The sequence below is a fragment of the Pipistrellus hanaki genome (assembly GCF_964339955.1).
Source record: "Pipistrellus hanaki genome assembly, chromosome: X".
Classification (NCBI taxonomy): domain Eukaryota; kingdom Metazoa; phylum Chordata; class Mammalia; order Chiroptera; family Vespertilionidae; genus Pipistrellus; species Pipistrellus hanaki.
This window is the reverse complement of record NC_140524.1, coordinates 21,343,854-21,368,964: the sequence shown is the minus strand read 5'-3', so window position 1 is coordinate 21,368,964 and position 25,111 is coordinate 21,343,854. Positions and strand designations below refer to the sequence as shown.

Below are 25,111 nucleotides of genomic sequence, written 5' to 3'. Positions count from 1 at the left end.
TTGAGCCCAAAACACAGGCATACTACTATACTCTGACCAGGAATCCTGGTTCATAGGTCAATTCTCAACCACTCAGGCACACTGGCCAGGTGAGGACATGTTTGTGTGTTTTATAAATGTTTTTATTGATATTTTTTAAGAGAGAGGAAGGGAGAGGGAGAGTGAAACATCAATGTGAGAAACATCAATTGGGAAGGAGAATCCAAGATGGCTGCTCGGGTAGACACCTAACCGCAGCAGCACACAACAATTTCAATGGAATACAACTAAAATGTAGAGTGGACATCGCCCAGAGCTACAGGTAGTCGACTGACTGAAAATTCTACAACAAGAAGGAAAGAGAAAACCAGAAGGAAAATCAGAGGAGCTGAAAAAAAGCCTAAGGTACGGAGACATGCTGCGCGCTTGCATGCACGCGCGCGGAGAGGTCGCAGCCAGAGAGGAGAAGAGGGCTGGGTGCTGCCCGGCGTTCCCTAGCAGGAAGGAAATAAAACCCCCAGCCTGGGCTGAACCCCGGAACCGGCAGCGCTGAGCCCCAAGTTATGGGCCAGACCCTGGGGACCCGGGCTCTGGCAGGGGGAGACGGGGCTGTGAGGCGGAATCCCAGGCGAGCAGCGAAAAGCAGGGCCCCCGGAGTCGCGCGCACATGGAGCGCAGAGGACTGAATGTTGACTCTGATGCTGGATTACCCTAGCCGGAAGGAACAGGGCCTCCGGCGGTGCTGAGTCTCAGTCTGGACTGCTCTGAACCCCAGTTCTGGGCCAATCCCTGGGGACCCAGGCTCAAGTAGAGGGAGACGGGGCTGTGAAGTGGAGTCCTGGAGAGCGGCGAAAGGCCGAGCCCTCGGAGTCACGCACATTGCTTGCAAGGGAAGGAATGTTGACTCTGATGCGGGATTGCCCTGGAGGGAAGGAAACGGGAGCCCCGGCTGTGTTGGGCCCCAGTTTCGACTGCTCTGAAACCCAGTCCTGGACCAGACCCTGGGGACCCAGGCTTGAGCAGGGGGAGATGGGGCTGTGAGGCGGAATCCTAGGGGAGTGGCGAAAAGCGGAGCCCCCAGAGTCGCGCGCACTGCACGCAGAGGACAGTCTGTTGACTCTGATCCTAGACTCCCCTAGCGGGAAAGAGAAAAAAAAGCTCCAGACTGGAGGAATGCGACAGGGAGCAGGAGCCCCTGCTGGACACCAGCCAACCGGGCGCCAGCAGGGAGCCGGGCTACGGGGCCCCCAGGGGGGGGGTGCCCCTGAGCCTTCGACCTCTGAGCGCGGGCAACGGAGCCAAGGCCTTGGGCTGCTTCCTGGGCGGCGCCGACCCCAGCAATAGGCTGGAGCAGCGCGGGAGCCCGCGGAGAACAAAGGGATGCCACAGGCCAACCTGCTGAGCTCCCAGGACAAGGAGGAAGAAACCAAAGAAGTTCTCAATGTGAAGAAATCAAGTGAGAGCAAAAGATAGTAAAATTACTTAAGAAAGAATACAAAGAAGATCTTGAAAAATCAAAGACTAAGTCAGAACTCAACTCAGCAGCCAACATTGCAACATATATGCGTTAAAAAAAAAAAAAGACAGAATGTTGGAACAGCAGCGGCCAGGCTTAGAGTGCCCAGGCACAAGGCAGTGGCAACCGGGCCCGGAGCAGCAACGGCCAGGCCCCAGAGCAGCAGCAGCCAGAACCAGAGCAACAACAGCCAGCACTGGAGCAGCCAGACCTGGGGCAGTGGCAGCCAGGCCTGAGGCGGAAGCAGCCAAGCCCAGGGTGGCCAGTCCAGGAACACCCAGACCCGGAGTGGCCGGGCCCGGAGAAGCCGGGCCCAGAGCAGCTGGGTTGGGAGCAGCCAGGCCCAGAACAGCAGTAGCCAAGCCCGGAGCATCCAGGCTGGGAGCGGCCAGACTCGGAGCGGCCGGGCCCGGGGAAGCCGGGCCCAGAGCAGCCGGGTCGGGTGCGGCCAGGCCCGGAACAGCAGCTGCCAGGCTGGGAGCGGCCAGGCCCGGAGCAGCAGCTGCTAGGCTGGGAGTGGCCAGGCCCGGAACAGCCGGGTCGGGTGCGGCCAGGCCCAGAGCAGCGGTTGCCAGGCTGGGAGCAGCCAGGCCCGGAGCAGCCGGATCTGGTGTGGCCAGGCCCAGAGCATCAGCTGCCAGGCTGGGAGTGGCCTGGCCCGGAGCAGCAGCTGCCAGGCTGGGAGTCACCAGGCCCAGAGCGGCCGGGCCCGGAGCAGCCAGGCCCAGAGCAGCCGGGTTGGGTGCAGCCAGGCCCGGAGCAGCAGCAGCCAAGTCCAGAGCAACTAGGTCGGGAGCGGCAGTGACCAGACCCGGAGCAGCTGGTTGTGGAACGAACCAGAGCAACAGAGGCCAGGCCCGGAGCAGCCAGGCCCGGAACAGCTCGCTCCTCACCTGCCCCTGCCCCATGGCTGGAAACTTTTGTGGGAACTTGAGGGTCTGCTGAATCAAGTGATGAAGGCTTAGATCTGGATGTGTTGAGTTAGTATAGGGCTGGGGTATTGATTTGTGAGTGCCTTGGGTGGGGCCTGGATGAGGCTGGTTGACCTATTTGGAAATGTCTTTTGTGTGAAATGTATCATTGGGCATGTGGAGGTATTATTGATATGAGAAAACGCTAAGTAACTGATTTACTATCTGAAAAGGGATTTACTATCGGGGAAAGGGAGGGAGGAAGAGACTGAACATAAACTGCACCTATGGATGAGGACAATGGGGGATGGGGAGGGGGTGGAGGGTTTGGTGGGAACCTGGTGGAGGGGGGAAGAAATGAGGAACCTTTGTAATAATATGAACAATAAAGATTGATTTAAAAAAAAGAAAAAAAAGAAACATCAATTGGTTGCCTTCTGCATGCCCCCTACTGGGGATCGAGCCTGCATTCTGTGCCCTGATGGGTACTCAAACTGATGACCTCTTGGTTAATGGATAATGCTCAACCAACCAAGGCACACTGGCCAGGGCTAAGAGGGAATATTTTGAAATCATATATTATTTCACTAGTAAATTTTATACAATCTATCCTTTAAAATTTGTAAAAAAGGATAAACCTCCTTATTGTTTAGTGTGCTATGTAGTATTGGGGTCACTAGTCACATATGGCTTTTGAGTGTTTGAAACGTGGCTAGTCTAAATTGATATGTGTTGTAAGTGTAGAATACACACTGGTTTTCAAACACAAAGATATTAATAATTTTTATATTGATCACAAATTTAAATGATACTATTTGGTCATATTAAGTTAATCAAAGTGGAATATATGAATTTCATCTTTTTTTACATTTTAAAATGTGGCTACTAAAAATTTTTAAATTGTATATGTGGCTTGCATTGTATTTCTGTTACACAGCATTGGTCTAGTCTCTGTTCACATACTGCTCTTGGAAATGTTTCATGTCCTGTTCAGATTAAGGATTCTGTGGTGTGATTGTATCTGTATAAATTTTCTTAGATTTCATGTCATTCTGATCTCCACTGGATTTATTTTGAGCAGTTTAGGTGTCCAGTTACCACAAAACAGATTCCATGTCAGGTTCCTCAACAGAATTTCTTTACAAAACTTTCTTGGCATTAATAGTAGGTACCATTTTACTTCTTAGCTGTATTTCTAGTCAACTGTTTTTTATTCTAAACACTATTTGGTGAGTATTACATCTTTATAGTTTCAAAAATAGTAATTGTTAATAAATTAACATTCCTATATTTCAAGGTGGGTAAATTCTGGTATGGCAACACTTGATTTGTTTCTGCTTTATCCACAAAGTAGCAATCTGGGAGAATTTCCCAGGGAACTAAGAGTTAACTCATAAAACATTAAAACCAGTTTTTGATAGAAATGTTTATAAATTTTTCTCTTTTATAAAGTAACCAGAGGCCTGGTGCACAAAATTTATGCACGGGAGGGGGTGTCCCTCAACCCAGCCTGGATCCTCTCCAATCTGGGACATCCCTCTCACAATCCAGGACTGCTGGCTCCCAACTGCTTGCCTACCTGCCTTCCTCATTGCTCCTAATCGCTTCTGCATGCCAGCCTGATCACCCCCTAACCACTTCCCTGCCAGCCTGATTGATGCCTAACTGCTCCCCTACCAGCGTGATTGCCCCTAACTGCCCTCCTCTGTAGACCTGGTCCCCTGAAACTGCTCTCTTCTTCAGGCTTGGTCCCCCCAAACTGCTCTCCCCTACAGGTCTGGGTCCCCCACAACTGCCCTTACCTGCAGGCCTGGTCACCCCCAACTTCCCTCCTCTGCTGGCCTGGTCAACCCTAACTGTCCTCCCCTGCTGGCCTGATCGCCCACAACTGCCCTCCCTTGCAGGCCATCTTTTGGTGGCCATCTTGTGTCCACATGAGGGCAGCCGTCTTTGACCACATGGGGGAAGCCATCTTGTGTGTTGGAGTGACGGTCAATTTGCATATTACTCTTTTATTAGATAGGATAGAGGCCTGGTGCATGGGTGTGGGCCAGCTGGTTTGCCATGAAGGGTGTCCCAGATCATGGTGGAGGTTCTCTTGAGTCATGGGTGGCCTGGGCGAGGAGCCTGTGGTGGTTTGCAGGCTGGCCACGCCCCCCCAGAAACCCAAGCAGAGGCCCTGGTATCTAGGATGTATTTATCTTCTATAATTTAAATTTTGTAGCCTTGAAGAGAGGCTAGGGCAGGCCAGGGCAGGCAGGAAGCTTGGCTTCCTCCATCTCAGAGAGCAACCCAAGCCTCCTGCTTGCTTCAGCTCTGTGGCCACTGCTATATTTGATTGGTTAATTTGCATACTCACCCCTGATTGGCTGGTGGGCGTGGCTTGTGGATGTAACAGAGGTATGGTCAATTTGCATGTTTCTCTTTTATTAGATACGATTACCTTTTTAAAAGTCTTTCTAGGTGGCCTTGGCTCATGTATTGGCCCCGTGCACTGTAGACTGGCTTGGCTGCGCGCTCTACCGGAGTGGTTCCCTGCATGGTAGCATGGTGCCCCCGCTGCTGTCCGCACTGCCACCGCCGTCCTGCCGCTGCCTGCACTGCCACCCCCTGCCCTGCCGCCATCTCCACCACCGATGTCTGGGTCACTGCTGCCTCGGGACCGACTGTACGATTAGGCCACAATCTTCAATGAGTAAACATATTCCTCAGTTCTGTGGTGTTCTTGGTCACACATTTATGGAGTTACTGAAGGGCAGTGGAGATTATTGCCAGGCACAGCACAACCTCTATGCAGAAAAGTGAACTGTAGAAATTCATTACTGCTCCACTAAGAAGCCCCCACATGAGTGGTTAACCTGGACACAGAAGTGTTGAACTGAAAACTGCAGAGCATTTTACAAGTTCTGACCTGGATGGGGTAAACCTCAGTGCACTTCCTTTCTATTGCCTCAGTATTACTGGATTGAAGAGTTGCTGCCTCTTGTTAGGAGGTTCATTTCATTTCCCATTACTCCCAAGGTCACTCAAAGCACTGAGAATTTCAAGTGGAGTATATTGAAGTAGACTCAGTTTCTTTGCATCGTTTCTGTATTCGATTTTTAAATTCTTTCATAACCCTATTGAGTGTTTTTTAAGTAAATTATCATAGCTCGAATGAACCGCCAGCTCCTGTGGAAGTCACATACAAGAACATGAGATTTCTTATTACACACAATCCAACCAATGTGACCTTAAATAAATTCATAGAGGAACTTAAGAAGTATGGTGTTACCACAATAGTAAGAGTATGTGAAACAACTTATGACACTACTCTTGTGGAGAAAGAAGGCATCCAAGTTCTTGATTGGCCTTTCGATGATGGTCAATTGAACCAGATTGTTGATGATTGGTTAAATCTTGTAAAAATAAAGTTTTGTGAAGAACCTGGTTGTTGTATTGCTGTACATTGTGCTGCAGGCCTTGGAAGAGCTCCAGTGCTTGTTGCCCTAGCATTAATCGAAGGTGGAATGAAATATGAAGATGCAGTACAGTTGATAAGACAAAAGTGGCGTGGAGCTTTTAACAGCAAGCAGCTTCTGTATCTGGAGAAGTATCGTCCTAAAATGCGGCTGCGCTTCAAAGAGTCAACTGGTCATAGAAACAACTGTTGCATTCAATAAAACGGGTGCCTGATGCCATTGCCTTGAAAGTGGAACTTGAGATAGGACCTAATTTGTCATATATATTAGCCAACACATTGGCTTGGTGAACAAGTCTAATGAAGCTTCCAAAAGAGGGTTGAAAAGCAGTTTTATCTAGCCACAAGCTTGATAGAATTGCAACCTCTATGTTTAGGTTATGATCAACCTATTTTGACACTTGGCAAGATTCTTACTGTTCAGCATTTAAAATCTGCTTATCATTTGTACCAATTTACTTTTCCTGAAATCATGCAGTATTGAGTTATGTCTTTAAATCTATTCCCATGTCAGAATTTTAATGATATATAAAAGATTTAGAAAGATTAGGTACCAAAATACCCAGCACAATACTTGTATATTTTAGTTTCATACAGAACTAAAATCCCAGGAACTAGGAACACTCTGGACCTTATGTGGTTTATCCCTTCAGTAATTTCAAACATAGAAAGTAGGGCCTATATGTGATTGTTTGTCTGCTCACTTTATGTTTACATCTCCCACATTCATACAAGTATACATCAGGTTTGCTCAACTTTTTGATTTTTATACAAAGTCTTGGTTATTATTTAATGTCTTTCTATAAGTCTCATTTTGTGCTGTTATGGAAAGCCTCCATTTTGAAAATCTACATTGTATAGAAGCACGTGTCTTTAATGTCTCCAGACAGAAAGCCTTACAGTTAATTTTAATGTTTGCACTTAACGTGCAACTTATAGGGAGGGCCTGAGGAAAGAATGAGAGGGAGCTATTAAGTATTTTTAGTAAGATGTTGCCTTTGTCTTGTGTGGAACATGTAGAATATGCTCTTTGGTAAATATTTTTTTAAAGGTAGACATGCTTTGTTGTAGCTGAAGCGATTCTTAATCATAAAAAAAGTGGGTTTCTGCTAATGAATTGAGCAGACATCTAATATTTTATATGCCTTTTGAGCTGTATAACTTAATATTTGGATACTTGATAATTTGTTTTATTATGTAATTGATAAAATGGTGACGTGTATTGATGTTAGTTCAACCATATATTTATACTGTTTGGGAATGTGTGGTTATAGTTCTGTGGGAGAAATAATTTGTCAGTGTTCACCAACTTGTAAAAATTTAGTGTGAGAGCTTAAACATCTAAATAAATGAGATGCATTTATCATAAAAAAAAGTCTTTCTAGGTGAGTTAGTAAAGTTGGTCTCAAAGTGTACTTGTCTGAGCCTTTGCAGGGGTAGGGGTGAGGGTATCCCTTGGAGGGAGGTAACTAAAGATGCAAAAGGGCAACACTGATTTGTACCTGTTTTCCATACTGGCATTCCATGGTAGATTTCAGTTAAATTTCCTGTGTTAAAAATCATTTGAAGATCACTGACTTTGTGTCTTCATCTTTATTAAGCTGTAAGTAATGCTTTTCTGTCTTTCTTTTTGTCAACTGTTAGTTTTGTGTGTCAGCTTTTTATAGCTTTCTTATTTATTTATTTATTTATTTATTTATTTATTTATTTATTTATTTGTTGTGGTTTAAGAATTTCAGTAACCAAGATAGTTAGAAAGCATGTAAAGTAAGAATCAGTGCTCTCTGATTAAAGTTCAACAAATTGAGTGCCTGAGTTTTGGGACAACTATTTCAGTTGCTCTGAGCCACTGATTTTTGACTATATTTTGGTTTTAGGAGCTGCCATGTGGGGTGTTATTACTATTGAGGGATTTTTGGAAATGGGGTATCTGTGTATTTGAAAGATAAGTAGCAAAATCTCTTCCTTGTCAGCAATTAAATATTTAACATACTGCAATATAGGTTATATTGATAGTAACCATATTTTCCAGATTTTTGTGGAAAAGTAATTTTGAAATGAAAATTAAAGATTCATTAGACAGTTAATTTTTGTTTAAATGAGAAACAGTGTGGTTGTTGTGTGAAGTTCATATATATTTATTATATATAGAAATGATTCTCCTCAAATCCAATCCTTCATCCTCACATCCAGGCATGTATTTAAGATGAGATTTTAAAATGTGGTATTGATTGCCTCATAAGTTTCTTCTTATCTTCAGAAGGCTATAAAAATATATATTGTGCATCCCAATTTAGTCAGCTATGCTCTATAATAAAAAAATAAATTACTTAATTCCTTCAAAGTTGGACTTAAATGTAATCCACACATATATTTTAAAATATATATATTGATTTCAGAGAGGAAGGGAGAGGAAGACAGAGAAAAAGAAACATCAATGATCAGAGAAAATCATTGATTGTCTGCTCCTGCACACTCCCTGCTGGGGATCGAGCCCACAACCTGGGCATGTGCCCTTGACTGGAATCAAACCTGGGACCCTTCAGTCTGCAGGAGGATGATCTACCCACTGAACCTAACCAGCTAGGGCTACACACATAGATTTTTAAAAAAGTATATTTCATAGAATTATGCATGCTGTGCTATAAAGACTTGTTTGGGGGGAGCTGTCTGTCAATAGATGTTTAAAAGCAAAGTGGCATTTGAGTCTCTGGTTTTCTGTTGTATAACATAGCTACAGGTATTTTTGGCATTTACAACCTTCCGTTAATTAAGAGAAAGCATGTTTTAATATGTGTATCAAGAAAATTATAGAGATACTAGTGGCCCTGTGCACAAAATTCATGCACAGAGGGGGAGAGGTTCCCCTCAGTCCAGCCTGCACCCTCTCCAATTGGACATCTCTCTTGCAATCTGGGACCGCTGGCTCCTAACCACTCACCTGCCTGTCTGCCTGATCACCCCTACTGCCTCTGCCTGCCTGCCTGATTGCCCCTAACTGCCCTCCCCTGCCAGCCTGATTTCACCCCCAAATTCCCTTCCCTGCCAGCCTGATCTCATCTTCAACTACCTCTGCCTTCCTGATTACCCCTAATTGCCCTCCCCTGCTAGCCTGATCTTGCCCCAAACTGCCCTTCCCTGCTGGCCAATTTGGATCTGATTGGTCAGTTTCTATGCCAGTCAGTATCAAAGCTCTGCCTCTTAGGCAGCCATTGGGTCCTCACAGTTCACCCAGATTTGGTTCTGATTGGTCGGTTTTTATGCCAGTCAGTGTGAAAAGCTCCACTTCTTAGGCAGCCATTTACTCCTCACAGTTGACCCAGATTTGGTTCTGATTGGTCAGTTTCTATGCCGGTCAGCATCTCCAGGTCTATCTCTGGGCCTGATCAGAGAGGCAGGGCTGATCAGCAGCCCCCTCAGAGACCTAGAGAGAAACAGAGAAGTGGCTGCTGGAAAATCCTGGAGAGAAAGAGAGAGGCAATGGCTGATCAACAGCTGCCATGGAAGCTGCAAATCAGAGCTTGAGCAAGAGTTTGACTGCTCACTAAGATGTGTTCTGACTACCAGGGGGTGGCATAGAACATGGCGGACATTGGCGATGTGGCACTGGCAGTAAGCAGCAGTGGAGGCACTGCCAGCCTCGATGGGCCCTGACAAGAGTGGGACCATGGCCCCATAGATGGCGACCAGTGGTGGTGGTTGGCAGTGGAGCCACTGCCTGGCTCCCAGGTGCTGAGGGAGCTGGGAAGGGGGCCTGGCCCTTACTGATCGCCCGGTAGGCAGGATCGTGGAGCAGGTGAGGGGGTGTGGCCAGGCTACAGTGGGGTGCCAGATGGGGCTGTGGGAGTGAGAGACTGGGGCCCTGAGCTGGGGCTGCAAGCCTGGGGGTGTGAAATGGGGCTAGATCCCCACAGGCCACCCAGAGGGACCCTACTTGTGCATGAATTCATGCACTGGGCCTCTAGTTATATACATGATGTCTTAGAGCACATGTGTCAAACACAAGGCCCGCGGGCCAAATCCAGCCCGCCAGGCCTTGCAATGTGGCCCGCACCGCGCTGTCATCACTGCACTCCGCTGTCAGTTTATGACATTGTCAGTTTATGACTGTTCAGTAAACGATTTGGCCCGCGATTTAGGCTGGATTTTAGATTTTGGCCCCTTCTCTGATTGAGTTCGACACCCCTATCTTAGAGCATTTTCTTTTTGAGCTGTAAGTATAAAGTTAAAAAAATTTAATTATGTATAACTAGAGGCCCAGTGCATGGATTTGTGCACTGGTGGGGTCCCTTGGCCTGGCCTTTGGGGATAAGGCGAAAACAGGCTCTTCAACATCCCTTGAGGGATATCAGATTGCGAGAGGGCACAGGCCAGGCTGAGGGACCCCTCTGGTGCACAATTGGGGCCAGGCCAGGGAGGGACTGTGGGAGGTTGGCCAGCTGGGGAGGGACCAAAGGTGTGCTCCAGGGCATGTCTGGCCCATCTTACCCAGTCCCAATCTGCTTGACCCCAGCAGCAAGCTAACATACCAGTTGGAGTGTCTTCCCCCTGGTGGTCAGTGCAAGTCATAGCGACTGGTTGAATGGTTGAACAAACAGTCTGACACAGCATATTAGGCTTTTATTATATAGAATTATACCTGACTTTTCATTAATTCTATGGTAAATTTTCTAAGAGAAAATTTGCAACTATCTTTAATGAGACATACAATAATAGGTATGTAATGCATATATTTTTATTTATTAGAAAATGTTTTGGGAGAAAATCATTCCCTTATGTTTGATGATTCACTAGAGGGACTCATGGGCCTCAATATATAGATGCAATTAGCCGAAGCCGGTTTGGCTCAGCGGTAGAGCGTCGGTCTGCGGACTGAAAGGTCCCAGGTTCGATTTCGGTCAAGGGCATGTATTATACATTGGTTGTGGGCACATCCCCAATAGGGGATATGCAGGAGGCAGCTGTTCAATGTTTCTCTCTCATCGAAGTTTCTTGTTCTCTATCCCTCTTCCTTCCTCTCTGTAAAAACAAACAAACAAACAAAAACAAAAACCAAAAAACAAAACAAAACAAAACAAAACATATAGATGCAATTAAAACTTTTATTACAGCAAAAGGATACACAATAGGATCAGCAAGGGAAAAAGACACAGGTGGATTCTGAAGAAATCCATGTTCAGTCTTCTAATGCTTTTTCTCTCCTATGAGGGGACACACCAAGTATGCTCCTTTCTTTAGCAGTAAAAAATATATTAATATATGTGCTATGTTTCTGCCTAGGGAAACCCATAAGAGACTCAGCATCCACAGTTTTTAAAGGAGGTTGGTTACATAGGCACACTCTGCCTAGCAACTATAAAATTCTAGACTCTCAAAAGGAAAGCAAGTGTTCACCATAAATCACATTCTTTGTACAGTCTAGGTATAGCAAACCAGTGTTATTAGTCAAGGGATGATTAAATTTCAAATTCCCACAGGTAAGCCAAAGATCTACTTTTCAAACAGGCCTTTCTAAAAATTGCACTTCAGACTTGCTGTGTTAATTCTTTAAAAAAATATAATTTATTAATGTTTTACTGAGAGGAAGGGAGAGGGATAGAGAGCTAGAAACATTGACGAGAAAGAGTCACCGATCAGCTGCCTCCTGCATACCCCCCACTGGGGATGTGCCCACAACCAAGGTACATGCCCTTGACTGGAATCAAACCTGGGACCTTTCAGTCTGCAGACCAACACTCTATCCACTGAGCCAAACCAGTTTTGGCGTTAATTCTTTTTTTGCACAATCTATTCCCTTGGCCCTTTACCACAGTACCTTTATTGTAAAACTATTATTCACAGGAGCCCATGGGGCAGGCTGAGACTAACCTGCATATTATCCTCAGTCATGCCTCCATGGTTCCTGAATTTAGCTGGTTAAAACAAATTGCATAAAATGCCTATCTTACGTTTCCTTTTAAAAAATCTTTATTGTTAAAAAAATCTTTATTGTTGAAAAGTATTACATATGATCCCTTTCCACACACCCCCCCTTGACCCCTTCTACCCATGCCTTCCCCCAAGCTCCACCATCCTATTGTCCATGTCCATTGGTTATACATACGTACATACAAGTTCTTTGGTTGATCTCTTCCCACCAATCCCGCCCTCTCCTCTACTTCTATGTGTCTGGATCTATTTTGTTCATCAGTTTATTTTGTTCACTAGAATGCACATATGAGTGAGATCATGTGATACTTGTCTTTCTCTGACTGGCTTATTTGGCTTAAAATAATACTCTCCAGGTCCCTCCATGCTGTCTCAAAGAGTAAGAAAGCCTTCTTTTTTACTGCTGCATAGTATTTCATGGTGTAAATGTATCACAGCTTTTTTGTCCACTCATCTACTGATGGGCATTTGGGCTGTTTCCAGATCTTAGCTATTGTAAATTGTGCTGCTATGAACATAGGGGTGCATACATTCTTTCTGATTGGTGTTTCAGGTTTCTTAGGATGCAGTCCTAGAAACAGGACCATGGGGTCAAATGGCAGTTGCATATTTATTTTTTTGAGGAAATGCCATGCTGTTTTCCATAATGGTCACATCAGTATATGTTCCCACCAATAGTGTGCTAGGGTTCCCTTTTCTCCACATCCTCACCAGCACTTGTCATTTGTTGATTTGTTGATGGTAGCCATTCTGACAGGTGTAAAGTGATATTTCATTGTTGTTTTAATTTTCATCTCTCTGGTGATCAGTGACTTTGAGTATTTCTTTATATGTCTCTTGGCCATCTGTATGTCCACTTTGAAGAAGTATCTGTTTAGGTCCTTTGACCATTTTAAATTGGGTTGTCTTCCTTTTGTTAAGTTGTATGAGTTTCTTATATATCCTATCTAATAAAAGAGTAATATGCAAATTAACCACCACTCCGCTACACCCACAAGCCCCCAACTGCCTCCCCTGCCAGCCTGGTTGCCTCCAACTGCTCTCTCCTGCTGGCCTGATCTTGCCCCCAACAGCCTCTGCCTGCCTGATCTTGTCCCCAACTGCCCTCCCCTACTGGCTTGATCTCGCCTCCAACTGCCCTCCTCTGCCAGCCAATTTTGTTCTGATTGGTTGGTTTCTAAGCCAATCAGTGTCAAAAGCTCTGCCTTCTAGGCAGCCATTAGCTCCTCACAGTTGACCCAGGTTTGGTTCTTTTTCTGGGGGTGGGGTAGGGTGGGCTGTTTATTAAGTGGTTATTACAGGAGTCAGACCACATAAGTGATGTCAGGCTCGGGAATGTGACCTTTCAATGTTGATCACAAAGGCCCCAAGGCCAGTCATGGTGAGCCCCAAGGTCAGAAATGAAACTGAAAGGCCTCAGTCACATGATGCTTCCAGGTGTCCAAGCTGGGCAGCAGGGAGGAGATGCCCATGACGTGCCAGATCTCCCCATTGGACAACACCAAGGTCTGGTAGGAAAGCAGCTGCATGCCTGCCTCTTCCAGGAGCCCAATCGTGGTAGGCAGCATGGCAGGGTTAGAGGGCTGAGCCAGGAACAGGAGCAGGGGCAGATCCCTGTGGAGAGGCATTTCTGGTCTAAAGGCAGCTCTGTTGAGTGCTTGCAGTACAGGTGTTGTGCCCTGGACAAAGCCCACAGCCCGGTAGGGAGAACCTGCCAGGGACACGCTCATGAGGTCTTCCCCACATCCTTGCTCTCCTGGCACAGTGGGGTTATGGGAGGTGATTACATAGAGGCCAGCCTCTTTCACCAGCAGCTTGACGTTCACCAGGTTCACATCCGACAATGACCACAGGGTTCAGGAAGTTCCCGGCATTCTTCAGGGATAAGCCCTGCAATACCACCTGGATGGTCCCTTTGGGGACCCTTCCAGGTTAACATCAGAGTCCCCAGAGCTTCTGCCAGACCGATCCAAGGTTTGATGTGCAGAGAGAAGGAGCTGGTAAGGGCCTGGGCATTCATGACCTCCATGAGGTCTCTCTCCTTCACCATGTCCATGAACTGGACAGAGATGTCCTCCCCACAGTGGCTCTGGGACTCCTTGTGCTGGTGCCCAGGTGGAGACAGCTAATTATGTTCTCATGGTCCACCAAGGCACGGCCCTGAGGTGGCTCCTCTGTGAACACATCCAGCGCTGCACACACGCACTGCCCTGACTGCAGGGCCCGGAGCAAGGTGCCCTCGTCCATGATCCCTCTGTGGATGGGCGCAGTTCACCAGTGCATGCCCTTCTTGCACAGGGCGAAGGTGCTGTCATTTAGCAGGTCTGTTGTGGAGGACTGTAGAGGGGTGTGCACAGTGATAAAGTCACAAAGGGGCCCAATATCCTCCAGGGGCAGCTGCTGAATGCTGAAGGAGGCCAAGACCTCTGGTGAGATGAAGGGGTCGTACCCTACAGTCTTCATCCTGAAGGACTGCATCTGGACAGCCACCTCTCTCCCAATCCTCCTCAGGCCAAGAATTTTCAGGGTCTTTCCACTTAACTCGGTTCCCATGAACTTCTTTCGGTTCCATTTGCCATCCTTCATCAAAGCTGTCGCCTAGGGAATTTGCCTGGCCAGACACAAGATCATCCCACAGGTGAGCTCCACAGCACTAAGCCTATTTCCATTGGGAGTATTCATGAGTAGGATGCTCTTCCTCATGGCAGCCTCCAGATCCACATTGTCCATGCTGGTGCTGGCCCTGCCCACCACCTGCAGCTTCTTTGTTGTATTGATGACCTCTGTGGTCACCTTGGTGGCTGAGCAGAGGATAAGGCCTTTTCAGTCCTGCAGCTCAGCTATCAGGTTCTGCTTTTCCACCACCTGCGGACCTCCATCTTGCATGATCTTCCAGCAACAAGGGTTCAGGCTGTCACTGATGAGCACTTTGTGTAGATTTGCAAAGGCCATTTCTGGAGTGGCTGCAGGATCAATGCTCTCCCTGGACAGAAACTCCCCAAGCCCCCAGATTTGGTTCTGATTGGTCAGTTTCTATGCCAGTCAGCATCAAAAGCTCCACTTCCTAAACAGCCATTGGCTCCTCACACTTCACCCAGATTTGGTTCTGATTGGTCAGTTTCTATGCTAGTCAGCATCTCTGGGCCTATTAATGGAGCCTGATCAGAAAGGAGGGGCTGATCAGCAGCCCAGGTGGAGTCCTGGAGAGAAATGGAGTCAAGGCTTCTGGCCAGACTGGTTGAGTAGGGGAGCGGCAAGTGCTGGTCAAAAGCTTCCACAGAGGCAACGGATCAGTCCCTGCTTCTCTCTTTAGGCCTCTCTCTGGCCCTGGTTCACAGCCTCCTCAGCAGTTAGTGCTGGGGCACCCCACCAGGAGCGAAAGGGCAACCCAGCATTGACTTCTGTTATGGTCAAGCTTCGGTCTTAATGGTGTTACACCCTGGCTGTTTATTATAGAGATGGTTGTTGAATTTTGTCAAATGCTTTTTCTTTGTCTTGATATGATCATGTGATTTTTTTCTTTCAATTTTTTCATGTGATGTATCATATTTATTGATTTGTGAATATTGTAGCAGTCTTGCATCCCTGGAATAAATCCCACTTGATAATGATGTATGATCTTTTTAATATATTGCTTGATCTGATTTGCTATTTTGTTGAAGATTTTAGCATCTGTGTTCATCAAGGATATTGGCCTATAATTCTCTTTGTAGTGTCTTTATCTGGTTTTGAGATTAGGGTAATTCTGGCTTCATCAAAAGAGGTTGGATGTGCTCCTTCCTCTTGGATTTTTTGGAATAGTTTGAGAATAGGTATTAGTTCTTTGAATATTTGGTAAAACTCCTCTGTGAAGCAGTCTAGACCAGGGCTTTTGTTTGCTGGAAGTTTTTAAAAAATATATATTTTTATTGATTTCAGAGAGGAAGGGAGAGGAAGAGAGAGATAGAAACATCAATGATGAGAGAGAAGCATTGATTGACTGCCTCCTGCCCACCCCCCTACTGGGGATTGAGCCTACAACCCAGGCATATGCCCTGACGGGGAATTGAATGAGTGACCTCTTGGTTCCTGGGTCGATGCTCAACTGCTGAGCTACTACAGGCTGAGCTGCTGGGAATTTTTTGATTACTGCTTCTGTTTCATCAGTGGTCATTGGCCTATTCAGGTTTTCTGATTCTTCCTGATTCAGTTTTGGAAGGTTGTATTTTTCTAGAAATTTGTACATTTCAAACATGTTGTCCAGCTTGTTGGCATATAGTTGCTTATGGTATTTTCTCATAATCCTTTTTATTTTGTGGTGTCAGTTGTTACCTTAACACTTTTATTTCTGATTTAATTTAGTCAGCTAAAGGTCCATTAATCTTGTTTATCTTTTCAAAGAACCAGAACTTCGTATCACTAATATTTTGTATATTTTTTAGTCTCTAGATAATTTATTTTTGCTGTAATCTTTATTATTTCCTTCCTTCTACTTACTCTGGGCTTTTCTTGTTTTTTCTCTTTCTAATTTTTTAAGTGATAGGGTTAAATAGTTTATTATTATTATTTTTTTATTTTTTGAGGTAGGCCTGTAGTGTTATGAACTTACCTCTCAGGATTGCTTTTGCAGTGCCCCAGAGATTTTGGGTTGTTGTGTGTTCATTTTCATGTGTTTCCAGGAAGTTTTTGATTTATTTCTTTAAAAAAAATAAATCTTTATTGTTCAGATTATTATAGTTGTTCCTCTTTCCCCCCCTCCCCCCCATAGCTCCCCTCCACCTGGTTCCCATCCCACCCCCCACACTGTCCTCATCCATAGGTGTACAATTTTTGTCCAGTCTCTTCCTGCACCCCCACACCTCTTTACCCCCAGGGATAGTTAGTCCACTCCCTTTCTATGTCCCTGATTCTATTATGTTCACCAGTTTATTCTGTTCATCAGATTTTTAATTCACTTGATTTTTAGATTCACTGTTGATAGATATGTATTTGTTATTCAAAATTTTTATCTTTAACTTTTTCTCTTTTTCTTCTTCCTCTTCTTTTTTTTTATTATTTAAAAAAAATAAAAAATAAAAAATAAATTGGGCGTGCCTTACCTTGTCCAGGTCAAGACTACCCCCTCTGGCGCCCTTTTCCACGGCACCACAGACAGCAGTGGCCCATTGGGGGACTCTTGGGGAATGGGAAACGACACCACCTGCTCGGCCTCAGGCACCTGAAGGACATCCTGGAAGGCTCCAAGGGCACCAACCGAGGGCCAAGGCGATAGAGCGCATGCATGCCCAACGGCAAAGGCACGTGCGGCGCGACGGCGGGACGCCCCACTCCCCGCCGCAGGGAGGGGCGGCCCGTGAGACGCAGCCAGGAAGGCCAGCACAGATAGTGTCCACTGCGTCACAAAGACCAATGGGGCATGAACACCACTGAGGTCAGGCCAGGTTTCGCACCCCTCCCCCTTCCACACACCGCCATCGGTCAGGAGGGTAAGAGGCGAGGGGCCCGCGGGCAGAGCAAGAAGAGTGGCCCCATTCGCCAAGGAATGTCCGTCCCTCATCTGGCGCGACTTAGGCCCGGCCCGGGAGAGCTCGATGTCACCACATCGATCAAGCGGTTCTTCCTCTTCTTAAAGAATACCTTTCAGCATTTCATATAATACTGGTTTGGCAGTGATGAACTCCTTTAGCTTTTTCTTATTTGTGAAGCTCTTTATCTGACCTTCAATTCTGAATGATAGCTTTGCTGGGTAGAGTAATCTTGGTTGTAGGTTTTTGCTATTCATCACTTTGAATATTTCTTGCCACTCCCATCTGGCCTGTATAATTTCTGTTGAAAAATCAGCTGATAGTCGTATGGGTACTTCCTTGTAGGTAATTAACTGTTTTTCTCTTGCTGTTTTTAATATTCTATCTTTGTCTTTTGCTCTTGGCATTTTAATTATGATGTGTCTTGGTGTGGTCCTCTTTAGATTCTTTTTATTTTGGGTTCTGTGTGCTTCCTGTACTTGTAACTCTATTTCATTCACCAGATGGGGAAGTTTTCAGTCATTATTTCTTCTAATCGGTTTTCAATATCTTGCTCTCTCTCTTCTTCTGGCACCCCCCATAATTCTGATGCTGATGTGCTTGAAGTTGTCCCAGAGGCTCCTTACATTATCTTTATATTTTTGGATTCTTTTTTCTTTTTGTTTTCCTAGTTGAGTGTTTTTTGCTTCTTTGTATTTCAAATTTTTGACTTGATTCTTGCGATCCTCTAGTCCAGGGGTCTTCAAACTATGGCCCGCGGGCCACATGCGGCCCGCAGAGGAGTCTGATCCGGCCCGCCAGGTTTTTTGGGCAGTGAGCGCAGCCGAGGTGTTACAGTAGGAATTAGTAGTTCATATAGTCCGGCCCTCCAGCTCTCTGAGGGACCGTGATCTGGCCCCCACTTTAAAAAGTTTGAGGACCCCTGCTCTAGTCTGTTGTTGGATCTCTTTATATTATTTTTTATTTCAGTCAGTGTATACTTAATTTCTAGTTGGTTCTTTTTCATATCCTTAAGGGTCTCATCAAATTTATTGGCATTTTCTAGAAAATTCTTGAAAAACCTTATAACTGCGGTTTTGAACTTCATATCCTCCATTTCTTTCATTTGTGATCTGTTTCTTTGTCTCTACATTTTGAATGCTTCCTTGTGTTGGTAAAGTGGCTTTGTGTGCTAGGTGTCTTATAGGGCCCAGTGGCTCAGCCTCCCCAGTTACCTGAGGTGGACACACTTGATGCACCCCTTTGTGGGCTGTGTGCACAGACTTGTTGAAATTAAGTCTTGATTGTTGGTATCACTGGGAGGAATTGACCTCCAGGCCAATGGGCTGTGAGTATCAGCTGTGTCTTTGATGGGAGAACTTCTGTGCTAGAGACACCCTTATGAGGCAAGACTTGCTTCAGTGGGGCTTTGGTGCTCACTGAGTCTCTCCACTGAGTGTGTCCCTTATGGATCTGAGGAGTTGTAATCTAGATACTCCATACACACTCTGTCTTTGAGAATGACCCATGTGCAGTTGAGATGAATGCATATTCTGCAGCTTTGTGGTGAAATGTTCTATAAATGCCAATTAAAATCCATCTGATCCAGTTTGTCATTCAGAGTCATGGTTTCCTTGTTAATATATTTTTTTTGTTTGTTTGGAAGATCTACCCAGTAAAGTCATTGAGGTGTTAAAGTCCCCTACTATGACTGCATTGCTGTCGATATCTCCCTTAAATTCTTCCAGAAGTTATTTTTACATATTTATGTGCTCCTATATTGGGTGCATATATATTTGCCAGGGTTATATCTTTTTTTTTTTTGGATTGATTCATTTAGTATTATTATGTAGTGACCTTTATTGTCTTTTTGTGATGGCCTTCATTTTATCTTAAATTTATATACTCACCTTCATTATGTGGCCCAAGGTATCAATTCAGGCCCAGCACAATTCTGGCTAGTATATTAAAACATACCTGGAAGCCTCCAGGGTTAAAGTAACATCAGGATGGAGAGGATGCACACATTATAAGTATAGTCCTCAAGGGTACACCTGATCTCCATAGGAAAAAAAAAGAGTTTTTAATTTTTAGGGCACTTCAAGTGGAACATAGATTAGACAGAAAGTACATATATTAAATTTTGTATAAAACTTCCGCCTTTATTTCTTTTAATCTGTAAGCTTACAAACCCAACTTTATATTGTTATAACCATAATTTGCAACCAACTTGAAGTCAGAATTTCATCTGAAAAGTTGTGTTTTTTTTCACTTTTTCTGCAGGATTATTATTGGTGGTAGAGAGCCTCTTTTCACTAGTGGTTTTAGATCTGTTTATCTTTTTATGTATTCATTTATTACTTCTTTACTAAACTTTAAATCACAAACATTACAAGCATCATTTTGTACTTTGGGTACATGGTAATCATAGTTTTGATTTTAATCATTTTTACAGGTAACCACAGAATTACTTTGTGTATTTTAAATTCCCTAAAGAGACTTCAAGACAGCCATAATTTAATAAGCATCAATTAACAATTAATTGAAGGAATAGGGAACAAAGTCATCGTGTTCATTTTTATGCTTTTGGGGTAAAAGATTAGAAAGCCTGGGGAACTGGTGAAGGGACCTTATGTACTTAGCTTTGTGAATGTTTTAAAACAATAGTGATGTGTTCCAAGGTACAGAAAGGGTTCTGTGTAATAACTTTTGAATAGCCTCCAAGCATAAAAATTAACTGACTTGAATGACTTCAAATTAGTAAAATTAGATAAAGTAAATGTGTGGTCATACAATCAATTATATGTGAGGAACAAGATGTGTACTTCTAAGGATTATTCTTTTGGATTTGTTATTTGGGTTCAGCTGTGATGGAAACTTTTAGATTAATGCTTGAAGCAGGTGAAAAAAATGAATTAGGTTATAAAACGATCCAGTTGGAGAAATAATGAAGTTGGAAAGTTTTAAGCCCTTTGCAACACAAATGAAGCATTCCATCTCTACCTGCCTCACTTAAAAAATATTTTTTATTGATTTCAGAGAGGAAAGGAGAAGCAGAGAGAGCTAGAAACATCAATGATGAGAGAGAATCATTGATTGGCTGACTCCTGCATACCACTACAAGGGATTGAGCCAGCAACCTGAGCATGTACCCTTAACTGGGATCGAACCCAGAACCATTCAGTCTGTAAGCCAATGCTCTAGCCACTGAGCCAAACCTGCCTCACTTTTAAGTTCTAGTTTTACCTCAAATCATATCATTGATATAGGTCAGTTTGGAAAATTTTAGGTATTTTTCTATGATTTTAATTCTAAGGTTCAAGAAATACGTAAAAAATAACAATGGAAGCTTGCTATAAATCAAAGCCTGAAGACAAATGTAAACATTATCTGAGAACTGTGCATCTTGGTGGTGACTCTTTTTTGATATAATAGTACATGTGTGCTGCTAGTCTCAATTCCTGAGTACCGAGAAGGCCATGCAGTCCTCCTCTCATCTCCTAGACTCCATAAATTCTATTTAAAACGGATAGGCCTGCCTGATCAGCATGGCTCAGTGGTTGAGCATTGACCTATGAACTGGAAGGTCACAGTTCAATTCCTGGTCAGGGAAGATGCCTGGGTTGCAGGCTTAATTCCCTAGGGTGGGGCATGCAGGAAGCAGTCAATCAATGATTCTCTCTCATCATTGATGTTTCTATCTCTCTCTCCCTCTCTGAAATCAATCAATATGTATACAAAAAACGGAAGGCCTGAGAGTGTCACTATTCTAGTTAAACCAGTTTCCTCATTTTTCTTTTAAAAGTATTTTTTATTTAACTATGAATACAGAAAAGTACACACATCATAAGTGTATAGCTCAATGCGTTATCACAAAGTAAACACTGGTACCCATATCAATAAGCAGCACAAACACCCCAGAAGCCAATGTTGGGCCTCTTTAAACTCACCTTCCCCAAAAGCAACCACTATCCTGACTCTTGACAGCATAGATTCTTTTGATGTTTTTGAATTGTATGTAAATAAAATAATAAAGAATTTTATGTCTGGCTTCTTTTGTGTCTGGTTTCTTTACCTCAGTATTGTCTGCATGTCCCATTGAACAATCAATTGTAATTTATCTTTATTGTTGTAAGTATTACAGATGTCCTCTTTGTTTTCCCCCCCATGACACCCTCCACCCTGCACCCGTACCTCCCAGGCCTTCACCACACTACTGTTTATGTCTATGTGCTATGAATATATGCACATATGTTCCCTGGTTAATTTCTCATCCCCACTCCCCACCACCCCCACCTTTCTCTGAAATTTGTCCGTCTGTTCCATGGATCCATGTCTATGAATCTATTTAGTTTACCATTTTATTTTGTTCATTAGATTCCACATATGAGTGAGATCAAGTGATACTTATCTTTTTCTGACTAGCTTATTTCATTTAGCATAATACTTTCCAGGCCCATCCATGCTGTTACAAATGGTAAGAGTTCCTTCTTTTTTCCACTGCCACATAGTATAAAATTTTAAAAAGTTATTTTTAGCACTTCCTTTACCCAAAACTGACTCATATTATTTTTTTTCCTCTGTTTGACCATCATCTCTAATCTCTGATCTCCTTGGCTTATTTCGAAGGAATTCTTAACATAGCCCTTTCATGCTTTATAGCTAATTGATCCCAACTTTCCTATTTATTCTTTTTCAGAAGCTTTTTATTTTTGTTTACTTCTGTCTTTCAATTCTCAGTCCAGGCCTTTATTCCATTGTTCATGATTGCTCCAACTATCTCATATTCAATTTTCCAGAACCTTGTCTCTTCTTTTCTAACTCACTATATACACTATCTGCTGCCAGGTGAACTTTTTTCATTATTTTCCTATTATAATAGTGCAAATAAGTCCAAGATTAATTTAAAAATGTCAACACATACCAGTGACTATGCTAGGTTCTGGGAACACTGTTTTTGTGGACTTTATATTCTAATGGAAAGGAGACAAAGAAAAATTAAGGGTTTGATAAACTTTGTGAAAGAAATGATTTTGAAGAAGAGGTGAATGGTCAAGTGTTCCAAGCAGATGGGATGACATGTTCAAAAGTCCTGAAGTGGGAAAGAGTTTGGCATCTTCAAAGAACACAGAAGTCTAGGCTGGCAAGAGAAGGAGGGTGGAACAAGGTGGTAATAGAGGTAAGGAATGGTCAGATCTTACAAGGTTCTTTATAAACTATATTAAAGAATTTAGATTTTGTATGAGTAATGGGAAGTTGAGGTGTTTAAATAGGGAACTAATATGATAATATCATTCTCCTTATAAGAAAAACTTCAATAGTACCATACTTCCTTCTCTATCAAGGTGTAAACTTACGTTTGTGTTTGGGCTCCTCTTCTGCCTGCTCAACATATTTTCTAAGCCTTTCAAAGCAGAATTCACTCAGGAGAACATTATGCTGAGTGAAATAAGCCAGTCAATGAAAGAAAAACACCACATGATTTCACTCATTTATGGATAATAAGAAACATAAACTGATGAACAAAAGGATAGATACAGAGACAGTAAAAGAAACAGACTGTCAAATTACAGCGGGGAGTGTAGGGAGATATGGGAGAGATAAGAGATCAACCGAAGGATTTGTATGCATGCATATAAGCATAACCAATGGACAAAAAACTCTGGGGAGGGAGGGCATGTATGGGAGTGGGGGTGGGGTGGGAATTGGTAAGATATGTACACATATAATACCTTAATAAAAAATGAGGAAAAAATAATAATAAAAGGATAAGAGGAATCTGAAAAAAAAAAAAAAAAGAATTTACTCACTAAGTCCAGGTGTGTCTTTTCCCGAATTTCTGAGCATGTCTCCCTAACTAGATTAAGATCTCCTTGAGAACAAAAATTGTGTCTTTTTTTAAAAAAATATTTTATTGATTTTACACAGAGAGGAATTGAGAGGGACAGAGAGTTAGAAACGTCAATGAGAGAGAAACACCGACCAGCTGCCTCTTGCACACCCCCCACTGGGGATGTGCCCGCAACCAAGGTACATGCCCTTGACCGGAATCGAACCCGGGACCTTTCAGTCCACAGGCCGACGCTCTACCGCTGAGCCAAACCGGTCCCGGCAATTATGTCTTATGTCTATTTTGTATCTTTCATCGGGCTAAGCATGTGGTTCTTCTTAAATTACATAGAGTATGAAAGAGGAAATACCATTATCATATAATGGTTTTATATCTATTTTATAATTAAATTGTGGGTATGAAAAACATCCAAAGTAAATTCTGGTTATTGTCATATCAGGAAAAATATGGTAAAACCAGAACCTAGCATAGTGTTTTTGACATGTTATCTAGAACTGTTCTTTAAGAAGCCCTGTCTGCTTACAGACTCTTTAACATTTCATCATTATATTTTGAAGTTCACAGCAGGAAGCAAGGTTTATTGCCTATTTTCATGTTGTTTCATTTTTGAGGAAGACATGCTTAATTAAATAATTAGTATTCAGAATATAGGTGTACCCATCTAGTTATTAATTGCTGATTAACAGTTATTAATGTTTGATTACTCTTCCTTGCTGTAGAAAATATTTGAGAATTATTTTTTAAATTAGTAATATTTATTCATGTAAAAAATGCTGAAGAGTTTCATATTTATTTAGAATAATTATGCATTCATCCAAAGCTCTTTCTTATGGTCACCACATTGCCTTATTGGTACTTGAATTCATCTATGGCATCACAGCAGAAGTATAGGACTTCACAGATGTGAATACTGAATATTCATATTAAATATTTAATATTGAATATTGTGATTGTAGGGAGACACTTGATTAATATATTAAGTATATTTCCATGTTGTTACATATTCTTTATATTCATTATTTTTAAGGCTGCTTAATCCATTGAGTAGATGACTTTGCTTAACTGTTTCTTCACTATTGAAATTGTTTTTTCCCTTGTTTTTGATTATTTTTTTTCAGATGCTCTATAAAATGGAATAACAAGGTCAAAAAGCATGAATATTTTTATGACTCTATGCTTTTTTCCATCAGCAGAGTGTCTCAGTTTCCCTACAGCCTTAACTGGCACTGAGTTATTTTTTAAAGCATTTTTCTCACCCTGGCTGCGTGGCTTGGTTGGTTGGAGCATCATCCTGTACAGTGTACACCAAAAGGTTGTGGGTTCGATTCCCAGTCAGGGCACATACTTAGTTTGTGGTTTTGATCCCCTGTTGGTACATTTGCAAGAAACAGCCAATCAAAGTTTCTCTCTCCCTTTTCTCTCTTTATTTCTCTCTCTCTCTCTCTCTCTCTCTCTCTCTCTCTCTCTCTCTCTCTCTCTCATCTCAGAATAAACATATCTTTGGGTAAGGCTAAAAAAATAAACAAAATTTTTTTATTTTATTTTATTTTTATTTTTAATACATATTTATTGTTCAGATTATTACATTTGTTTCTCCCTTTCCCCCATAGCTCCCCTCCATCTGGTTCCCCCATCTCACCCTTTGCCCTTACCTCCCCCCAACTGTCTTCATCCATAGGTGTACGATTTTTGTCCAGTCTCTTCCTGAACCCTCCACACCCCATTCCCCTGAGAATTTTAAGTACACTCCCTTTCTATGCCCCTGAGTCTATTATATTCACCAGTTTATTCTGTTGATCCGGAAAAAAAAAAGAAAAAAAATATATTTTATTGATTTTTTTACAGAGAGGACGGGAGAGGGAGAGAGAGTTAGAAACATCAAGGAGAGCGAAACATCAACTAGCTGCCTCCTTCACGCCCCCCCCCCCCCACTGGGTACATGCCTTTGACCGGAATCAACCTGGGACCCCTCAGTCCACAGGC

The 25,111-nt window shown here is 43.3% G+C and overlaps 1 protein-coding gene and 2 pseudogenes across 3 annotated transcripts in view; 1 reads left to right on the top strand and 2 right to left on the bottom strand.

Annotated features, from left to right (window-relative positions):
• Positions 1-25,111, bottom strand: part of LOC311615044 (general transcription factor II-I repeat domain-containing protein 2A-like) — a 147,940-nt gene that overhangs the window by 49,483 nt on the left and 73,346 nt on the right. The window lies entirely within an intron of this gene.
• Positions 5,563-6,935, top strand: LOC311615080 (protein tyrosine phosphatase type IVA 1-like; annotated as a pseudogene). The gene has a single exon. The product of its transcript is annotated as a protein tyrosine phosphatase type IVA 1-like (transcript).
• Positions 13,189-14,746, bottom strand: LOC311615596 (D-3-phosphoglycerate dehydrogenase-like; annotated as a pseudogene). The gene has a single exon. The product of its transcript is annotated as a D-3-phosphoglycerate dehydrogenase-like (transcript).